Source organism: Microcebus murinus, chromosome 16, assembly GCF_040939455.1.
Source record: "Microcebus murinus isolate Inina chromosome 16, M.murinus_Inina_mat1.0, whole genome shotgun sequence".
Lineage (NCBI taxonomy): Eukaryota > Metazoa > Chordata > Mammalia > Primates > Cheirogaleidae > Microcebus > Microcebus murinus.
In genome coordinates this window covers 55812494-55831209 of record NC_134119.1, presented here as the reverse complement: position 1 = coordinate 55831209, position 18716 = coordinate 55812494, and the positions used below count along the sequence as shown (strand labels likewise).

Here is an 18716-nt window from a genome sequence, read left to right as displayed (position 1 = left end):
CCGAAATGGAAGAAAGAAAGGAGCAAACAGAGACACCGGTAGCCCGCCCGGATCACAGTCTGCCCCTGAGAGAAAGTACCCTGACCAGGTTCACCCGTGGGTGGGTGGCGAGCTAGCGGCATTCAGAAGAGCCAGGCCCGCAGTCTGTGCAGAAGACACCTGCACTCGGGCGTGTGTGGCGGCACGATTCCCAAGCAGCTCCAGATGTTAAACCAAGGAGAAGCCAGGGAGTTCCCAACGCCCCAGGTGTCCTCAGCCCACGACTGGCTGCTGTGGGAATGCGAAGCCCGGCTCCTTGTCTCAGAGCGGGGCAACCAGGAGGTGTGATGTCCACCCCGGGGTTCCCAGGAGGATCAGGCTGAAGCTGGGACTTGGCCTGAAAGTGTCCCCTCGCATGGCCACCCCCTTCCCCTTCCTGCTCCTCTACTCCTGGTGCCCCTCCATCCAGGGGCCAGACCTTAAAGAGTCACCCGCAAGAGAATCCTGGTCCCAAAGGAGCCTTCTGGGGGACCCGTGCTGAGAGAGGTTGTGGGCATGGCCCGCTGGGGCTCTGCCCGACCCAGGGCTGAGAGATGCCACCTCCCAGCTCTGGGTCCCTGCAGGAAGTGTTGGCAAGCACAGGGCCAGTCCTCCAAAGGCCCAGGTGCAGGGAGCCCAGGCCAAGCAGCCTGTGGAAGAAGCCACATGCTGTGCCACCCCGGGGAACACGACTGCAGGCCACGGCCCTTCCCACCTCCTCCTCCTCCTCCTCCTCCTCCTCCTCCTCCTCCTCCTCCCACCCCGCCCCCGCCCCCGCCCCCACATGGCACAGGGCCCAGAGACACCTCAGACACTTGCTACCCAAAGTGCAAAGGGCATCAGTTGCTCCTCCAAACCGCCCCCCCCAGCCCAGCAGACCGCGTTGTCCAGCCAGCCCCCGGGCCTCCCTGGGGTGCCCAGCACAAAAGTGCAGACACCCACCGGACCCTCAATCTCAGTTTTCGGATGTTTTTGCCACTCTAAGGACCCGCAGGCCAGCTGGGCCTTCTGGCAGGACAGAGAGCCCCAGAATCCGACGTGGAGAGCTGGGTGTACGTCCCCATGAGGAGGCGGTCCCCACCTCCGCGGCTATCCCCTTGCGGGGAGCGGCAGCCGCGGGGCCTCAGAGAAGACACCAGGCTGGGCCCCCACGGCACAGCGGGAGCACGTCCCCCGCAGGCCACTTAGCGACGGCGGCCAGCCGGCGTACGGTTGGGTTGCGCGAGACGCTGCGGCCGCCCTGCTACCGGGTTCCTGGGAGGGCGTCCTGGAACCAGCGTCCACACCAAGCCCTTGGAAGGCCCAGGCGACGGAGGAGCCCCGTCAGGCAGGGGCCGAGGACGGTGACGGCCCGGGCGGGGAGGAGCGTGTCAGGCAGGGGCAGAGGACGGGAAGGAGTCAGTCAGGCAGGGGCCGTGGAGGGGACGGGCTGGGTAAGGGTTAGGGTTAGAGTCAGGGCACAAGTCACAATCGCAAAGACCTGGAAGCGACCCGAGTGCCCATCGACCCACGAGTGGGTAAATAAAATGTGGCACGTGGACACCACGGAGTGCTATTCGGCTATGAGGAGCAGCGGTGAGGGGGCACCTCTCGTGGTTCTCCTGGCCAGAGCTGGAACCCGTTCCAGTAAGCCAAGTATCCCAAGAATGGACACACGAGCACCACGTGCTCGCGCTCACCAGCAAATGGGTACGAACCGATGGACACCTAAGTGGACACAGAGGAATCACCTTCTTCGGGTGGGTGTCGGGCGGGTGGGGGGAGGGGATGGGCATACACATCCATTAGGAATGGGGTGGGTGCGCACCGACTGGGGGATGGGCGCACTTGAAGCTCTGACCCGAGGGGGGAGGCTGGGAGAGGGCAACGCACCCGACCTTAACATTGGTGCCCCCACAATATGCTGGAACAACATGAGAGGTAAATGAATAAGAACACGGGGGGGGGGGAGGGGGGCACGGGCAACACATGTCACCTTAATACTTGGACTCCCATCATCTGCTTGAAAAGAGAGAGGAAAGAAAATGCAATAATAGAGATAAGAGACACTTTTTAAAAATAATGAATCCGGCCGGGCGCTGTGGCTCACGCCTGTAATCCTAGCTCTTGGGAGGCCGAGGCGGGCGGATTGCTCAAGGTCAGGAGTTCAAAACCAGCCTGAGCAAGAGCGAGACTCCGTCTCTACTATAAATAGAAAGAAATTAATTGGCCAACTGATATATATATAAAGAATTAGCGGGGCATGGTGGCGCATGCCTGCAGTCCCAGCTACCCGGGAGGCTGAGGCAGAAGGATCACTCGAGCCCAGGAGTTTGAAGTTGCTGTGAGCTAGGCTGACGCCACGGCACTCACTCTAGCCTGGGCAACAAACCGAGACTCTGTCTCAAAAAAAAAAAAAAAAAAATGAATCCGAAGAGAAAAGTAAAAGGAGGCCTGTGGAGCAGGTCTGGGTGTGACTCCGGATCCCCCAACATCAGGTGCCACCACCAAAGATTCCTACGTGTAGCCCATAGAACCCCAAAAGCAACGGGACGAGTTCTGGTCACATACTCCCTCAAAATGACATCCTGGCCTTCTTCTGGAACTCCCTCCCCTCTCAGACTCTCAAGGTTTCCTCCAGCGTGTGTCGGTTCCCACAGAGCAGACCTTTGGTCTGAGACCTGACAGTCCAGAAGCCACGCATGCTGCCGCGTGGCGGCGGTGTCGCGGCTCGGGACAAGAGGAGGCCCCACGGTGCGGGCTGGGGCGCCAGGCACCGCGGCGGGCGCTGAGGGTGGGGGTCACCCCCACCCCGGGCCGCCCCCGCACTCCCAGAAACGGGACAGAACCAGAGGCAAAAAAAAAAAAAAAAAGAAGAAGAAGCCTACGGCACCCGGGATTCCCGGGCGGTCTCCCATCCAAGTTCTAACCAGGCCCCACCCTGCTTAGCTTCCGAGACCAGACGGGATCGGGCGCGTTCGGGGTGGTGTGGCCGTGGACGGCGGAGGGCGCCCCTGCCCCGCTCAAGAAGCCGAGCCTCTCTGCGCTTCCCCGCCGCCTCCTCCCGCCCCAGGCCCCGCGCCGGGCCGGGCCTGTTGAGTTCTGTTGAGTTCGCCGGCCGGGTCCGGCGGGCTCCGAGGGACCGGGGTGACAGGCGGGGCGGGCAGGGAGCGGCGGGCCGGGGTTGGGGGCTGTCTCTCTATACACACACACTCACACTCACACTCACTCACTCACTCACACTCACACAAGATGCGCCTCCACGGCTGGACCCGCCAAGGTGGAGCCCTTCCAGCCCCCCTCCTCTCCTCGCCTGGCCTCCTTCACCTCCCCGCCCCCCACCCCCAGCGCGCCGCGGCCGCTGACTGCGCACGGGCGGGCGGGGCGCTCGCCCTTTGACCCCAGCCGGGGGCCGCCCTCCCCCACAACCCCTTTCAGCTGCGCCCCCCACCCTGTGGCCCGGCGGCCGCCTATTCCCCCGGGCCAGGGCTGGGGCACAGCGCACGGGGGAGGGGAGCGAGTGTATGGGGCGTGTGTGACTCTCTCTCTCTCTCTCTCTCTCTCTCTCTCTCTCTCTCTCTCTCTCTCTCTCTCTCTCTCTCTCTCTCGACGTGTCCCATGGGTGGGGTGGGGTGGCGTGGTTTGTGGGGCGCTGAAGAAATCAGTCCCCTCCATCTCCTCCCTCTGGAAAACACCCAAGCCCTTTGAGAACTGCCCGCACCGCTACCGTGGGGGCCGGGACCCCCCTCTGTGTCCTCCTGTGGCCCAGTCCAAGGGGCCTGGGCCTGGCCGGGGCTGCATTGGACCCCAACCACCCTGGCGTGTGGACTCGCTAAAAATCGGCGATTAGATATTGGATTCCAGCGTCATTGAGGTCATTTCACTAATGAGTGCACCGCAAAGAGTTTCCTAATCCATCTGTGAGGGTGGCAACCGAAAGAGAATTTGAAAGCTGACAGAATAGGCGAGGAAAGGCATAGGAGATTTCCACACCCAGTAAGGAAGCCTTTCCCGAAATGGAAGAAAGAAAGGAGCAAACAGAGACACCGGTAGCCCGCCCGGATCACAGTCTGCCCCTGAGAGAAAGTACCCTGACCAGGTTCACCCGTGGGTGGGTGGCGAGCTAGCGGCATTCAGAAGAGCCAGGCCCGCAGTCTGTGCAGAAGACACCTGCACTCGGGCGTGTGTGGCGGCACGATTCCCAAGCAGCTCCAGATGTTAAACCAAGGAGAAGCCAGGGAGTTCCCAACGCCCCAGGTGTCCTCAGCCCACGACTGGCTGCTGTGGGAATGCGAAGCCCGGCTCCTTGTCTCAGAGCGGGGCAACCAGGAGGTGTGATGTCCACCCCGGGGTTCCCAGGAGGATCAGGCTGAAGCTGGGACTTGGCCTGAAAGTGTCCCCTCGCATGGCCACCCCCTTCCCCTTCCTGCTCCTCTACTCCTGGTGCCCCTCCATCCAGGGGCCAGACCTTAAAGAGTCACCCGCAAGAGAATCCTGGTCCCAAAGGAGCCTTCTGGGGGACCCGTGCTGAGAGAGGTTGTGGGCATGGCCCGCTGGGGCTCTGCCCGACCCAGGGCTGAGAGATGCCACCTCCCAGCTCTGGGTCCCTGCAGGAAGTGTTGGCAAGCACAGGGCCAGTCCTCCAAAGGCCCAGGTGCAGGGAGCCCAGGCCAAGCAGCCTGTGGAAGAAGCCACATGCTGTGCCACCCCGGGGAACACGACTGCAGGCCACGGCCCTTCCCACCTCCTCCTCCTCCTCCTCCTCCTCCTCCTCCTCCTCCTCCTCCCACCCCGCCCCCGCCCCCGCCCCCACATGGCACAGGGCCCAGAGACACCTCAGACACTTGCTACCCAAAGTGCAAAGGGCATCAGTTGCTCCTCCAAACCGCCCCCCCCAGCCCAGCAGACCGCGTTGTCCAGCCAGCCCCCGGGCCTCCCTGGGGTGCCCAGCACAAAAGTGCAGACACCCACCGGACCCTCAATCTCAGTTTTCGGATGTTTTTGCCACTCTAAGGACCCGCAGGCCAGCTGGGCCTTCTGGCAGGACAGAGAGCCCCAGAATCCGACGTGGAGAGCTGGGTGTACGTCCCCATGAGGAGGCGGTCCCCACCTCCGCGGCTATCCCCTTGCGGGGAGCGGCAGCCGCGGGGCCTCAGAGAAGACACCAGGCTGGGCCCCCACGGCACAGCGGGAGCACGTCCCCCGCAGGCCACTTAGCGACGGCGGCCAGCCGGCGTACGGTTGGGTTGCGCGAGACGCTGCGGCCGCCCTGCTACCGGGTTCCTGGGAGGGCGTCCTGGAACCAGCGTCCACACCAAGCCCTTGGAAGGCCCAGGCGACGGAGGAGCCCCGTCAGGCAGGGGCCGAGGACGGTGACGGCCCGGGCGGGGAGGAGCGTGTCAGGCAGGGGCAGAGGACGGGAAGGAGTCAGTCAGGCAGGGGCCGTGGAGGGGACGGGCTGGGTAAGGGTTAGGGTTAGAGTCAGGGCACAAGTCACAATCGCAAAGACCTGGAAGCGACCCGAGTGCCCATCGACCCACGAGTGGGTAAATAAAATGTGGCGCGTGGACACCACGGAGTGCTATTCGGCTATGAGGAGCAGCGGTGAGGGGGCACCTCTCGTGGTTCTCCTGGCCAGAGCTGGAACCCGTTCCAGTAAGCCAAGTATCCCAAGAATGGACACACGAGCACCACGTGCTCGCGCTCACCAGCAAATGGGTACGAACCGATGGACACCTAAGTGGACACAGAGGAATCACCTTCTTCGGGTGGGTGTCGGGCGGGTGGGGGGAGGGGATGGGCATACACATCCATTAGGAATGGGGTGGGTGCGCACCGACTGGGGGATGGGCGCACTTGAAGCTCTGACCCGAGGGGGGAGGCTGGGAGAGGGCAACGCACCCGACCTTAACATTGGTGCCCCCACAATATGCTGGAACAACATGAGAGGTAAATGAATAAGAACACGGGGGGGGGTGGGAGGGGGGCACGGGCAACACATGTCACCTTAATACTTGGACTCCCATCATCTGCTTGAAAAGAGAGAGGAAAGAAAATGCAATAATAGAGATAAGAGACACTTTTTAAAAATAATGAATCCGGCCGGGCGCTGTGGCTCACGCCTGTAATCCTAGCTCTTGGGAGGCCGAGGCGGGCGGATTGCTCAAGGTCAGGAGTTCAAAACCAGCCTGAGCAAGAGCGAGACTCCGTCTCTACTATAAATAGAAAGAAATTAATTGGCCAACTGATATATATATAAAGAATTAGCGGGGCATGGTGGCGCATGCCTGCAGTCCCAGCTACCCGGGAGGCTGAGGCAGAAGGATCACTCGAGCCCAGGAGTTTGAAGTTGCTGTGAGCTAGGCTGACGCCACGGCACTCACTCTAGCCTGGGCAACAAACCGAGACTCTGTCTCAAAAAAAAAAAAAAAAAAAAAATGAATCCGAAGAGAAAAGTAAAAGGAGGCCTGTGGAGCAGGTCTGGGTGTGACTCCGGATCCCCCAACATCAGGTGCCACCACCAAAGATTCCTACGTGTAGCCCATAGAACCCCAAAAGCAACGGGACGAGTTCTGGTCACATACTCCCTCAAAATGACATCCTGGCCTTCTTCTGGAACTCCCTCCCCTCTCAGACTCTCAAGGTTTCCTCCAGCGTGTGTCGGTTCCCACAGAGCAGACCTTTGGTCTGAGACCTGACAGTCCAGAAGCCACGCATGCTGCCGCGTGGCGGCGGTGTCGCGGCTCGGGACAAGAGGAGGCCCCACGGTGCGGGCTGGGGCGCCAGGCACCGCGGCGGGCGCTGAGGGTGGGGGTCACCCCCACCCCGGGCCGCCCCCGCACTCCCAGAAACGGGACAGAACCAGAGGCAAAAAAAAAAAAAAAAAGAAGAAGAAGCCTACGGCACCCGGGATTCCCGGGCGGTCTCCCATCCAAGTTCTAACCAGGCCCCACCCTGCTTAGCTTCCGAGACCAGACGGGATCGGGCGCGTTCGGGGTGGTGTGGCCGTGGACGGCGGAGGGCGCCCCTGCCCCGCTCAAGAAGCCGAGCCTCTCTGCGCTTCCCCGCCGCCTCCTCCCGCCCCAGGCCCCGCGCCGGGCCGGGCCTGTTGAGTTCTGTTGAGTTCGCCGGCCGGGTCCGGCGGGCTCCGAGGGACCGGGGTGACAGGCGGGGCGGGCAGGGAGCGGCGGGCCGGGGTTGGGGGCTGTCTCTCTATACACACACACTCACACTCACACTCACTCACTCACTCACACTCACACAAGATGCGCCTCCACGGCTGGACCCGCCAAGGTGGAGCCCTTCCAGCCCCCCTCCTCTCCTCGCCTGGCCTCCTTCACCTCCCCGCCCCCCACCCCCAGCGCGCCGCGGCCGCTGACTGCGCACGGGCGGGCGGGGCGCTCGCCCTTTGACCCCAGCCGGGGGCCGCCCTCCCCCACAACCCCTTTCAGCTGCGCCCCCCACCCTGTGGCCCGGCGGCCGCCTATTCCCCCGGGCCAGGGCTGGGGCACAGCGCACGGGGGAGGGGAGCGAGTGTATGGGGCGTGTGTGACTCTCTCTCTCTCTCTCTCTCTCTCTCTCTCTCTCTCTCTCTCTCTCTCTCTCTCTCTCTCTCTCTCTCGACGTGTCCCATGGGTGGGGTGGGGTGGCGTGGTTTGTGGGGCGCTGAAGAAATCAGTCCCCTCCATCTCCTCCCTCTGGAAAACACCCAAGCCCTTTGAGAACTGCCCGCACCGCTACCGTGGGGGCCGGGACCCCCCTCTGTGTCCTCCTGTGGCCCAGTCCAAGGGGCCTGGGCCTGGCCGGGGCTGCATTGGACCCCAACCACCCTGGCGTGTGGACTCGCTAAAAATCGGCGATTAGATATTGGATTCCAGCGTCATTGAGGTCATTTCACTAATGAGTGCACCGCAAAGAGTTTCCTAATCCATCTGTGAGGGTGGCAACCGAAAGAGAATTTGAAAGCTGACAGAATAGGCGAGGAAAGGCATAGGAGATTTCCACACCCAGTAAGGAAGCCTTTCCCGAAATGGAAGAAAGAAAGGAGCAAACAGAGACACCGGTAGCCCGCCCGGATCACAGTCTGCCCCTGAGAGAAAGTACCCTGACCAGGTTCACCCGTGGGTGGGTGGCGAGCTAGCGGCATTCAGAAGAGCCAGGCCCGCAGTCTGTGCAGAAGACACCTGCACTCGGGCGTGTGTGGCGGCACGATTCCCAAGCAGCTCCAGATGTTAAACCAAGGAGAAGCCAGGGAGTTCCCAACGCCCCAGGTGTCCTCAGCCCACGACTGGCTGCTGTGGGAATGCGAAGCCCGGCTCCTTGTCTCAGAGCGGGGCAACCAGGAGGTGTGATGTCCACCCCGGGGTTCCCAGGAGGATCAGGCTGAAGCTGGGACTTGGCCTGAAAGTGTCCCCTCGCATGGCCACCCCCTTCCCCTTCCTGCTCCTCTACTCCTGGTGCCCCTCCATCCAGGGGCCAGACCTTAAAGAGTCACCCGCAAGAGAATCCTGGTCCCAAAGGAGCCTTCTGGGGGACCCGTGCTGAGAGAGGTTGTGGGCATGGCCCGCTGGGGCTCTGCCCGACCCAGGGCTGAGAGATGCCACCTCCCAGCTCTGGGTCCCTGCAGGAAGTGTTGGCAAGCACAGGGCCAGTCCTCCAAAGGCCCAGGTGCAGGGAGCCCAGGCCAAGCAGCCTGTGGAAGAAGCCACATGCTGTGCCACCCCGGGGAACACGACTGCAGGCCACGGCCCTTCCCACCTCCTCCTCCTCCTCCTCCTCCTCCTCCTCCTCCTCCTCCTCCCACCCCGCCCCCGCCCCCGCCCCCACATGGCACAGGGCCCAGAGACACCTCAGACACTTGCTACCCAAAGTGCAAAGGGCATCAGTTGCTCCTCCAAACCGCCCCCCCCAGCCCAGCAGACCGCGTTGTCCAGCCAGCCCCCGGGCCTCCCTGGGGTGCCCAGCACAAAAGTGCAGACACCCACCGGACCCTCAATCTCAGTTTTCGGATGTTTTTGCCACTCTAAGGACCCGCAGGCCAGCTGGGCCTTCTGGCAGGACAGAGAGCCCCAGAATCCGACGTGGAGAGCTGGGTGTACGTCCCCATGAGGAGGCGGTCCCCACCTCCGCGGCTATCCCCTTGCGGGGAGCGGCAGCCGCGGGGCCTCAGAGAAGACACCAGGCTGGGCCCCCACGGCACAGCGGGAGCACGTCCCCCGCAGGCCACTTAGCGACGGCGGCCAGCCGGCGTACGGTTGGGTTGCGCGAGACGCTGCGGCCGCCCTGCTACCGGGTTCCTGGGAGGGCGTCCTGGAACCAGCGTCCACACCAAGCCCTTGGAAGGCCCAGGCGACGGAGGAGCCCCGTCAGGCAGGGGCCGAGGACGGTGACGGCCCGGGCGGGGAGGAGCGTGTCAGGCAGGGGCAGAGGACGGGAAGGAGTCAGTCAGGCAGGGGCCGTGGAGGGGACGGGCTGGGTAAGGGTTAGGGTTAGAGTCAGGGCACAAGTCACAATCGCAAAGACCTGGAAGCGACCCGAGTGCCCATCGACCCACGAGTGGGTAAATAAAATGTGGCGCGTGGACACCACGGAGTGCTATTCGGCTATGAGGAGCAGCGGTGAGGGGGCACCTCTCGTGGTTCTCCTGGCCAGAGCTGGAACCCGTTCCAGTAAGCCAAGTATCCCAAGAATGGACACACGAGCACCACGTGCTCGCGCTCACCAGCAAATGGGTACGAACCGATGGACACCTAAGTGGACACAGAGGAATCACCTTCTTCGGGTGGGTGTCGGGCGGGTGGGGGGAGGGGATGGGCATACACATCCATTAGGAATGGGGTGGGTGCGCACCGACTGGGGGATGGGCGCACTTGAAGCTCTGACCCGAGGGGGGAGGCTGGGAGAGGGCAACGCACCCGACCTTAACATTGGTGCCCCCACAATATGCTGGAACAACATGAGAGGTAAATGAATAAGAACACGGGGGGGGGTGGGAGGGGGGCACGGGCAACACATGTCACCTTAATACTTGGACTCCCATCATCTGCTTGAAAAGAGAGAGGAAAGAAAATGCAATAATAGAGATAAGAGACACTTTTTAAAAATAATGAATCCGGCCGGGCGCTGTGGCTCACGCCTGTAATCCTAGCTCTTGGGAGGCCGAGGCGGGCGGATTGCTCAAGGTCAGGAGTTCAAAACCAGCCTGAGCAAGAGCGAGACTCCGTCTCTACTATAAATAGAAAGAAATTAATTGGCCAACTGATATATATATAAAGAATTAGCGGGGCATGGTGGCGCATGCCTGCAGTCCCAGCTACCCGGGAGGCTGAGGCAGAAGGATCACTCGAGCCCAGGAGTTTGAAGTTGCTGTGAGCTAGGCTGACGCCACGGCACTCACTCTAGCCTGGGCAACAAACCGAGACTCTGTCTCAAAAAAAAAAAAAAAAAAAAAATGAATCCGAAGAGAAAAGTAAAAGGAGGCCTGTGGAGCAGGTCTGGGTGTGACTCCGGATCCCCCAACATCAGGTGCCACCACCAAAGATTCCTACGTGTAGCCCATAGAACCCCAAAAGCAACGGGACGAGTTCTGGTCACATACTCCCTCAAAATGACATCCTGGCCTTCTTCTGGAACTCCCTCCCCTCTCAGACTCTCAAGGTTTCCTCCAGCGTGTGTCGGTTCCCACAGAGCAGACCTTTGGTCTGAGACCTGACAGTCCAGAAGCCACGCATGCTGCCGCGTGGCGGCGGTGTCGCGGCTCGGGACAAGAGGAGGCCCCACGGTGCGGGCTGGGGCGCCAGGCACCGCGGCGGGCGCTGAGGGTGGGGGTCACCCCCACCCCGGGCCGCCCCCGCACTCCCAGAAACGGGACAGAACCAGAGGCAAAAAAAAAAAAAAAAAGAAGAAGAAGCCTACGGCACCCGGGATTCCCGGGCGGTCTCCCATCCAAGTTCTAACCAGGCCCCACCCTGCTTAGCTTCCGAGACCAGACGGGATCGGGCGCGTTCGGGGTGGTGTGGCCGTGGACGGCGGAGGGCGCCCCTGCCCCGCTCAAGAAGCCGAGCCTCTCTGCGCTTCCCCGCCGCCTCCTCCCGCCCCAGGCCCCGCGCCGGGCCGGGCCTGTTGAGTTCTGTTGAGTTCGCCGGCCGGGTCCGGCGGGCTCCGAGGGACCGGGGTGACAGGCGGGGCGGGCAGGGAGCGGCGGGCCGGGGTTGGGGGCTGTCTCTCTATACACACACACTCACACTCACACTCACTCACTCACTCACACTCACACAAGATGCGCCTCCACGGCTGGACCCGCCAAGGTGGAGCCCTTCCAGCCCCCCTCCTCTCCTCGCCTGGCCTCCTTCACCTCCCCGCCCCCCACCCCCAGCGCGCCGCGGCCGCTGACTGCGCACGGGCGGGCGGGGCGCTCGCCCTTTGACCCCAGCCGGGGGCCGCCCTCCCCCACAACCCCTTTCAGCTGCGCCCCCCACCCTGTGGCCCGGCGGCCGCCTATTCCCCCGGGCCAGGGCTGGGGCACAGCGCACGGGGGAGGGGAGCGAGTGTATGGGGCGTGTGTCTCTCTCTCTCTCTCTCTCTCTCTCTCTCTCTCTCTCTCTCTCTCTCTCTCTCTCTCTCGACGTGTCCCATGGGTGGGGTGGGGTGGCGTGGTTTGTGGGGCGCTGAAGAAATCAGTCCCCTCCATCTCCTCCCTCTGGAAAACACCCAAGCCCTTTGAGAACTGCCCGCACCGCTACCGTGGGGGCCGGGACCCCCCTCTGTGTCCTCCTGTGGCCCAGTCCAAGGGGCCTGGGCCTGGCCGGGGCTGCATTGGACCCCAACCACCCTGGCGTGTGGACTCGCTAAAAATCGGCGATTAGATATTGGATTCCAGCGTCATTGAGGTCATTTCACTAATGAGTGCACCGCAAAGAGTTTCCTAATCCATCTGTGAGGGTGGCAACCGAAAGAGAATTTGAAAGCTGACAGAATAGGCGAGGAAAGGCATAGGAGATTTCCACACCCAGTAAGGAAGCCTTTCCCGAAATGGAAGAAAGAAAGGAGCAAACAGAGACACCGGTAGCCCGCCCGGATCACAGTCTGCCCCTGAGAGAAAGTACCCTGACCAGGTTCACCCGTGGGTGGGTGGCGAGCTAGCGGCATTCAGAAGAGCCAGGCCCGCAGTCTGTGCAGAAGACACCTGCACTCGGGCGTGTGTGGCGGCACGATTCCCAAGCAGCTCCAGATGTTAAACCAAGGAGAAGCCAGGGAGTTCCCAACGCCCCAGGTGTCCTCAGCCCACGACTGGCTGCTGTGGGAATGCGAAGCCCGGCTCCTTGTCTCAGAGCGGGGCAACCAGGAGGTGTGATGTCCACCCCGGGGTTCCCAGGAGGATCAGGCTGAAGCTGGGACTTGGCCTGAAAGTGTCCCCTCGCATGGCCACCCCCTTCCCCTTCCTGCTCCTCTACTCCTGGTGCCCCTCCATCCAGGGGCCAGACCTTAAAGAGTCACCCGCAAGAGAATCCTGGTCCCAAAGGAGCCTTCTGGGGGACCCGTGCTGAGAGAGGTTGTGGGCATGGCCCGCTGGGGCTCTGCCCGACCCAGGGCTGAGAGATGCAACCTCCCAGCTCTGGGTCCCTGCAGGAAGTGTTGGCAAGCACAGGGCCAGTCCTCCAAAGGCCCAGGTGCAGGGAGCCCAGGCCAAGCAGCCTGTGGAAGAAGCCACATGCTGTGCCACCCCGGGGAACACGACTGCAGGCCACGGCCCTTCCCACCTCCTCCTCCTCCTCCTCCTCCTCCTCCTCCTCCTCCTCCTCCCACCCCGCCCCCGCCCCCGCCCCCACATGGCACAGGGCCCAGAGACACCTCAGACACTTGCTACCCAAAGTGCAAAGGGCATCAGTTGCTCCTCCAAACCGCCCCCCCCAGCCCAGCAGACCGCGTTGTCCAGCCAGCCCCCGGGCCTCCCTGGGGTGCCCAGCACAAAAGTGCAGACACCCACCGGACCCTCAATCTCAGTTTTCGGATGTTTTTGCCACTCTAAGGACCCGCAGGCCAGCTGGGCCTTCTGGCAGGACAGAGAGCCCCGGAATCCGACGTGGAGAGCTGGGTGTACGTCCCCATGAGGAGGCGGTCCCCACCTCCGCGGCTATCCCCTTGCGGGGAGCGGCAGCCGCGGGGCCTCAGAGAAGACACCAGGCTGGGCCCCCACGGCACAGCGGGAGCACGTCCCCCGCAGGCCACTTAGCGATGGCGGCCAGCCAGCGGACGGTTGGGTTGCGCGAGACGCTGCGGACGGTGACGGCCCGGGCGGGGAGGAGCGTGTCAGGCAGGGGCAGAGGACGGGAAGGAGTCAGTCAGGCAGGGGCCGTGGAGGGGACGGGCTGGGTAAGGGTTAGGGTTAGAGTCAGGGCACAAGTCACAATCGCAAAGACCTGGAAGCGACCCGAGTGCCCATCGACCCACGAGTGGGTAAATAAAATGTGGCGCGTGGACACCACGGAGTGCTATTCGGCTATGAGGAGCAGCGGTGAGGGGGCACCTCTCGTGGTTCTCCTGGCCAGAGCTGGAACCCGTTCCAGTAAGCCAAGTATCCCAAGAATGGACACACGAGCACCACGTGCTCGCGCTCACCAGCAAATGGGTACGAACCGATGGACACCTAAGTGGACACAGAGGAATCACCTTCTTCGGGTGGGTGTCGGGCGGGTGGGGGGAGGGGATGGGCATACACATCCATTAGGAATGGGGTGGGTGCGCACCGACTGGGGGATGGGCGCACTTGAAGCTCTGACCCGAGGGGGGAGGCTGGGAGAGGGCAACGCACCCGACCTTAACATTGGTGCCCCCACAATATGCTGGAACAACATGAGAGGTAAATGAATAAGAACACGGGGGGGGGAGGGGGGCACGGGCAACACATGTCACCTTAATACTTGGACTCCCATCATCTGCTTGAAAAGAGAGAGAAAAGAAAATGCAATAATAGAGATAAGAGACACTTTTTAAAAATAATGAATCCGGCCGGGCGCTGTGGCTCACGCCTGTAATCCTAGCTCTTGGGAGGCCGAGGCGGGCGGATTGCTCAAGGTCAGGAGTTCAAAACCAGCCTGAGCAAGAGCGAGACCCCGTCTCTACTATAAATAGAAAGAAATTAATTGGCCAACTGATATATATATAAAGAATTAGCGGGGCATGGTGGCGCATGCCTGCAGTCCCAGCTACCCGGGAGGCTGAGGCAGAAGGATCACTCGAGCCCAGGAGTTTGAAGTTGCTGTGAGCTAGGCTGACGCCACGGCACTCACTCTAGCCTGGGCAACAAACCGAGACTCTGTCTCAAAAAAAAAAAAAAAAAAAAAAAATGAATCCGAAGAGAAAAGTAAAAGGAGGCCTGTGGAGCAGGTCTGGGTGTGACTCCGGATCCCCCAACATCAGGTGCCACCACCAAAGATTCCTACGTGTAGCCCATAGAACCCCAAAAGCAACGGGACGAGTTCTGGTCACATACTCCCTCAAAATGACATCCTGGCCTTCTTCTGGAACTCCCTCCCCTCTCAGACTCTCAAGGTTTCCTCCAGCGTGTGTCGGTTCCCACAGAGCAGACCTTTGGTCTGAGACCTGACAGTCCAGAAGCCACGCATGCTGCCGCGTGGCGGCGGTGTCGCGGCTCGGGACAAGAGGAGGCCCCACGGTGCGGGCTGGGGCGCCAGGCACCGCGGCGGGCGCTGAGGGTGGGGGTCACCCCCACCCCGGGCCGCCCCCGCACTCCCAGAAAGGGGACAGAACCAGAGGCAAAAAAAAAAAAAAAAAGAAGAAGAAGCCTACGGCACCCGGGATTCCCGGGCGGTCTCCCATCCAAGTTCTAACCAGGCCCCACCCTGCTTAGCTTCCGAGACCAGACGGGATCGGGCGCGTTCGGGGTGGTGTGGCCGTGGACGGCGGAGGGCGCCCCTGCCCCGCTCAAGAAGCCGAGCCTCTCTGCGCTTCCCCGCCGCCTCCTCCCGCCCCAGGCCCCGCGCCGGGCCGGGCCTGTTGAGTTCTGTTGAGTTCGCCGGCCGGGTCCGGCGGGCTCCGAGGGACGGGGGTGACAGGCGGGGCGGGCAGGGAGCGGCGGGCCGGGGTTGGGGGCTGTCTCTCTATACACACACACTCACACTCACACTCACTCACTCACTCACACTCACACAAGATGCGCCTCCACGGCTGGACCCGCCAAGGTGGAGCCCTTCCAGCCCCCCTCCTCTCCTCGCCTGGCCTCCTTCACCTCCCCGCCCCCCACCCCCAGCGCGCCGCGGCCGCTGACTGCGCACGGGCGGGCGGGGCGCTCGCCCTTTGACCCCAGCCGGGGGCCGCCCTCCCCCACAACCCCTTTCAGCTGCGCCCCCCACCCTGTGGCCCGGCGGCCGCCTATTCCCCCAGGCCAGGGCTGGGGCACAGCGCACGGGGGAGGGGAGCGAGTGTATGGGGCGTGTGTCTCTCTCTCTCTCTCTCTCTCTCTCTCTCTCTCTCTCTCTCTCTCTCTCTCTCTCTCTCTCTCTCTCTCTCTCTCTCGACGTGTCCCATGGGTGGGGTGGGGTGGCGTGGTTTGTGGGGCGCTGAAGAAATCAGTCCCCTCCATCTCCTCCCTCTGGAAAACACCCAAGCCCTTTGAGAACTGCCCGCACCGCTACCGTGGGGGCCGGGACCCTCCTCTGTGTCCTCCTGTGGCCCAGTCCAAGGGGCCTGGGCCTGGCCGGGGCTGCATTGGACCCCAACCACCCTGGCGTGTGGACTCGCTAAAAATCGGCGATTAGATATTGGATTCCAGCGTCATTGAGGTCATTTCACTAATGAGTGCACCGCAAAGAGTTTCCTAATCCATCTGTGAGGGTGGCAACCGAAAGAGAATTTGAAAGCTGACAGAATAGGCGAGGAAAGGCATAGGAGATTTCCACACCCAGTAAGGAAGCCTTTCCCGAAATGGAAGAAAGAAAGGAGCAAACAGAGACACCGGTAGCCCGCCCGGATCAGAGTCTGCCCCTGAGAGAAAGTACCCTGACCAGGTTCACCCGTGGGTGGGTGGGGAGCTAGCGGCATTCAGAAGAGCCAGGCCCGCAGTCTGTGCAGAAGACACCTGCACTCGGGCGTGTGTGGCGGCACGATTCCCAAGCAGCTCCAGATGTTAAACCAAGGAGAAGCCAGGGAGTTCCCAACGCCCCAGGTGTCCTCAGCCCACGACTGGCTGCTGTGGGAATGCGAAGCCCGGCTCCTTGTCTCAGAGCGGGGCAACCAGGAGGTGTGATGTCCACCCCGGGGTTCCCAGGAGGATCAGGCTGAAGCTGGGACTTGGCCTGAAAGTGTCCCCTCGCATGGCCACCCCCTTCCCCTTCCTGCTCCTCTACTCCTGGTGCCCCTCCATCCAGGGGCCAGACCTTAAAGAGTCACCCGCAAGAGAATCCTGGTCCCAAAGGAGCCTTCTGGGGGACCCGTGCTGAGAGAGGTTGTGGGCATGGCCCGCTGGGGCTCTGCCCGACCCAGGGCTGAGAGATGCCACCTCCCAGCTCTGGGTCCCTGCAGGAAGTGTTGGCAAGCACAGGGCCGGTCCTCCAAAGGCCCAGGTGCAGGGAGCCCAGGCCAAGCAGCCTGTGGAAGAAGCCACATGCTGTGCCACCCCGGGGAACACGACTGCAGGCCACGGCCCTTCCCACCTCCTCCTCCTCCTCCTCCTCCTCCTCCTCCTCCTCCTCCTCCTCCTCCCACCCCGCCCCCGCCCCCGCCCCCACATGGCACAGGGCCCAGAGACACCTCAGACACTTGCTACCCAAAGTGCAAAGGGCATCAGTTGCTCCTCCAAACCGCCCCCCCCAGCCCAGCAGACCGCGTTGTCCAGCCAGCCCCCGGGCCTCCCTGGGGTGCCCAGCACAAAAGTGCAGACACCCACCTGACCCTCAATCTCAGTTTTCGGATGTTTTTGCCACTCTAAGGACCCGCAGGCCAGCTGGGCCTTCTGGCAGGACAGAGAGCCCCGGAATCCGACGTGGAGAGCTGGGTGTACGTCCCCATGAGGAGGCGGTCCCCACCTCCGCGGCTATCCCCTTGCGGGGAGCGGCAGCCGCGGGGCCTCAGAGAAGACACCAGGCTGGGCCCCCACGGCACAGCGGGAGCACGTCCCCCGCAGGCCACTTAGCGACGGCGGCCAGCCGGGGTACGGTTGGGTTGCGCGAGACGCTGCGGCCGCCCTGCTACCGGGTTCCTGGGAGGGCGTCCTGGAACCAGCGTCCACACCAAGCCCTTGGAAGGCCCAGGCGACGGAGGAGCCCCGTCAGGCAGGGGCCGAGGACGGTGACGGCCCGGGCGGGGAGGAGCGTGTCAGGCAGGGGCAGAGGACGGGAAGGAGTCAGTCAGGCAGGGGCCGTGGAGGGGACGGGCTGGGTAAGGGTTAGGGTTAGAGTCAGGGCACAAGTCACAATCGCAAAGACCTGGAAGCGACCCGAGTGCCCATCGACCCACGAGTGGGTAAATAAAATGTGGCACGTGGATACCACGGAGTGCTATTCGGCTATGAGGAGCAGCGGTGAGGGGGCACCTCTCGTGGTTCTCCTGGCCAGAGCTGGAACCCGTTCCAGTAAGCCAAGTATCCCAAGAATGGACACACGAGCACCACGTGCTCGCGCTCACCAGCAAATGGGTACGAACCGATGGACACCTAAGTGGACACAGAGGAATCACCTTCTTCGGGTGGGTGTCGGGCGGGTGGGGGGAGGGGATGGGCATACACATCCATTAGGAATGGGGTGGGTGCGCACCGACTGGGGGATGGGCGCACTTGAAGCTCTGACCCGAGGGGGGAGGCTGGGAGAGGGCAACGCACCCGACCTTAACATTGGTGCCCCCACAATATGCTGGAACAACATGAGAGGTAAATGAATAAGAACACGGGGGGGGGGAGGGGGGCACGGGCAACACATGTCACCTTAATACTTGGACTCCCATCATCTGCTTGAAAAGAGAGAGGAAAGAAAATGCAATAATAGAGATAAGAGACACTTTTTAAAAATAATGAATCCGGCCGGGCGCTGTGGCTCACGCCTGTAATCCTAGCTCTTGGGAGGCCGAGGCGGGCGGATTGCTCAAGGTCAGGAGTTCAAAACCAGCCTGAGCAAGAGCGAGACTCCGTCTCTACTATAAATAGAAAGAAATTAATTGGCCAACTGATATATATATAAAGAATTAGCGGGGCATGGTGGCGCATGCCTGCAGTCCCAGCTACCCGGGAGGCTGAGGCAGAAGGATCACTCGAGCCCAGGAGTTTGAAGTTGCTGTGAGCTAGGCTGACGCCACGGCACTCACTCTAGCCTGGGCAACAAACCGAGACTCTGTCTCAAAAAAAAAAAAAAAAAAAAAAATGAATCCGAAGAGAAAAGTAAAAGGAGGCCTGTGGAGCAGGTCTGGGTGTGACTCCGGATCCCCCAACATCAGGTGCCACCACCAAAGATTCCTACGTGTAGCCCATAGAACCCCAAAAGCAACGGGACGAGTTCTGGTCACATACTCCCTCAAAATGACATCCTGGCCTTCTTCTGGAACTCCCTCCCCTCTCAGACTCTCAAGGTTTCCTCCAGCGTGTGTCGGTTCCCACAGAGCAGACCTTTGGTCTGAGACCTGACAGTCCAGAAGCCACGCATGCTGCCGCGTGGCGGCGGTGTCGCGGCTCGGGACAAGAGGAGGCCCCACGGTGCGGGCTGGGGCGCCAGGCA

The 18716-nt window shown here is 62.2% G+C and overlaps 4 pseudogenes; all 4 read right to left on the bottom strand.

Moving 5' to 3' along the window:
• Positions 1-2878: 2878 nt before the first annotated feature.
• LOC142861324 (uncharacterized) lies at positions 2879-2997 on the bottom strand (annotated as a pseudogene).
• A 3894-nt stretch (positions 2998-6891) lies between these two features.
• LOC142861322 (uncharacterized) lies at positions 6892-7010 on the bottom strand (annotated as a pseudogene).
• Positions 7011-10904: 3894 nt separating this feature from the next.
• On the bottom strand, positions 10905-11023 carry LOC142861321 (uncharacterized; annotated as a pseudogene).
• A 3775-nt stretch (positions 11024-14798) lies between these two features.
• On the bottom strand, positions 14799-14917 carry LOC142861320 (uncharacterized; annotated as a pseudogene).
• Positions 14918-18716: the final 3799 nt, after the last annotated feature.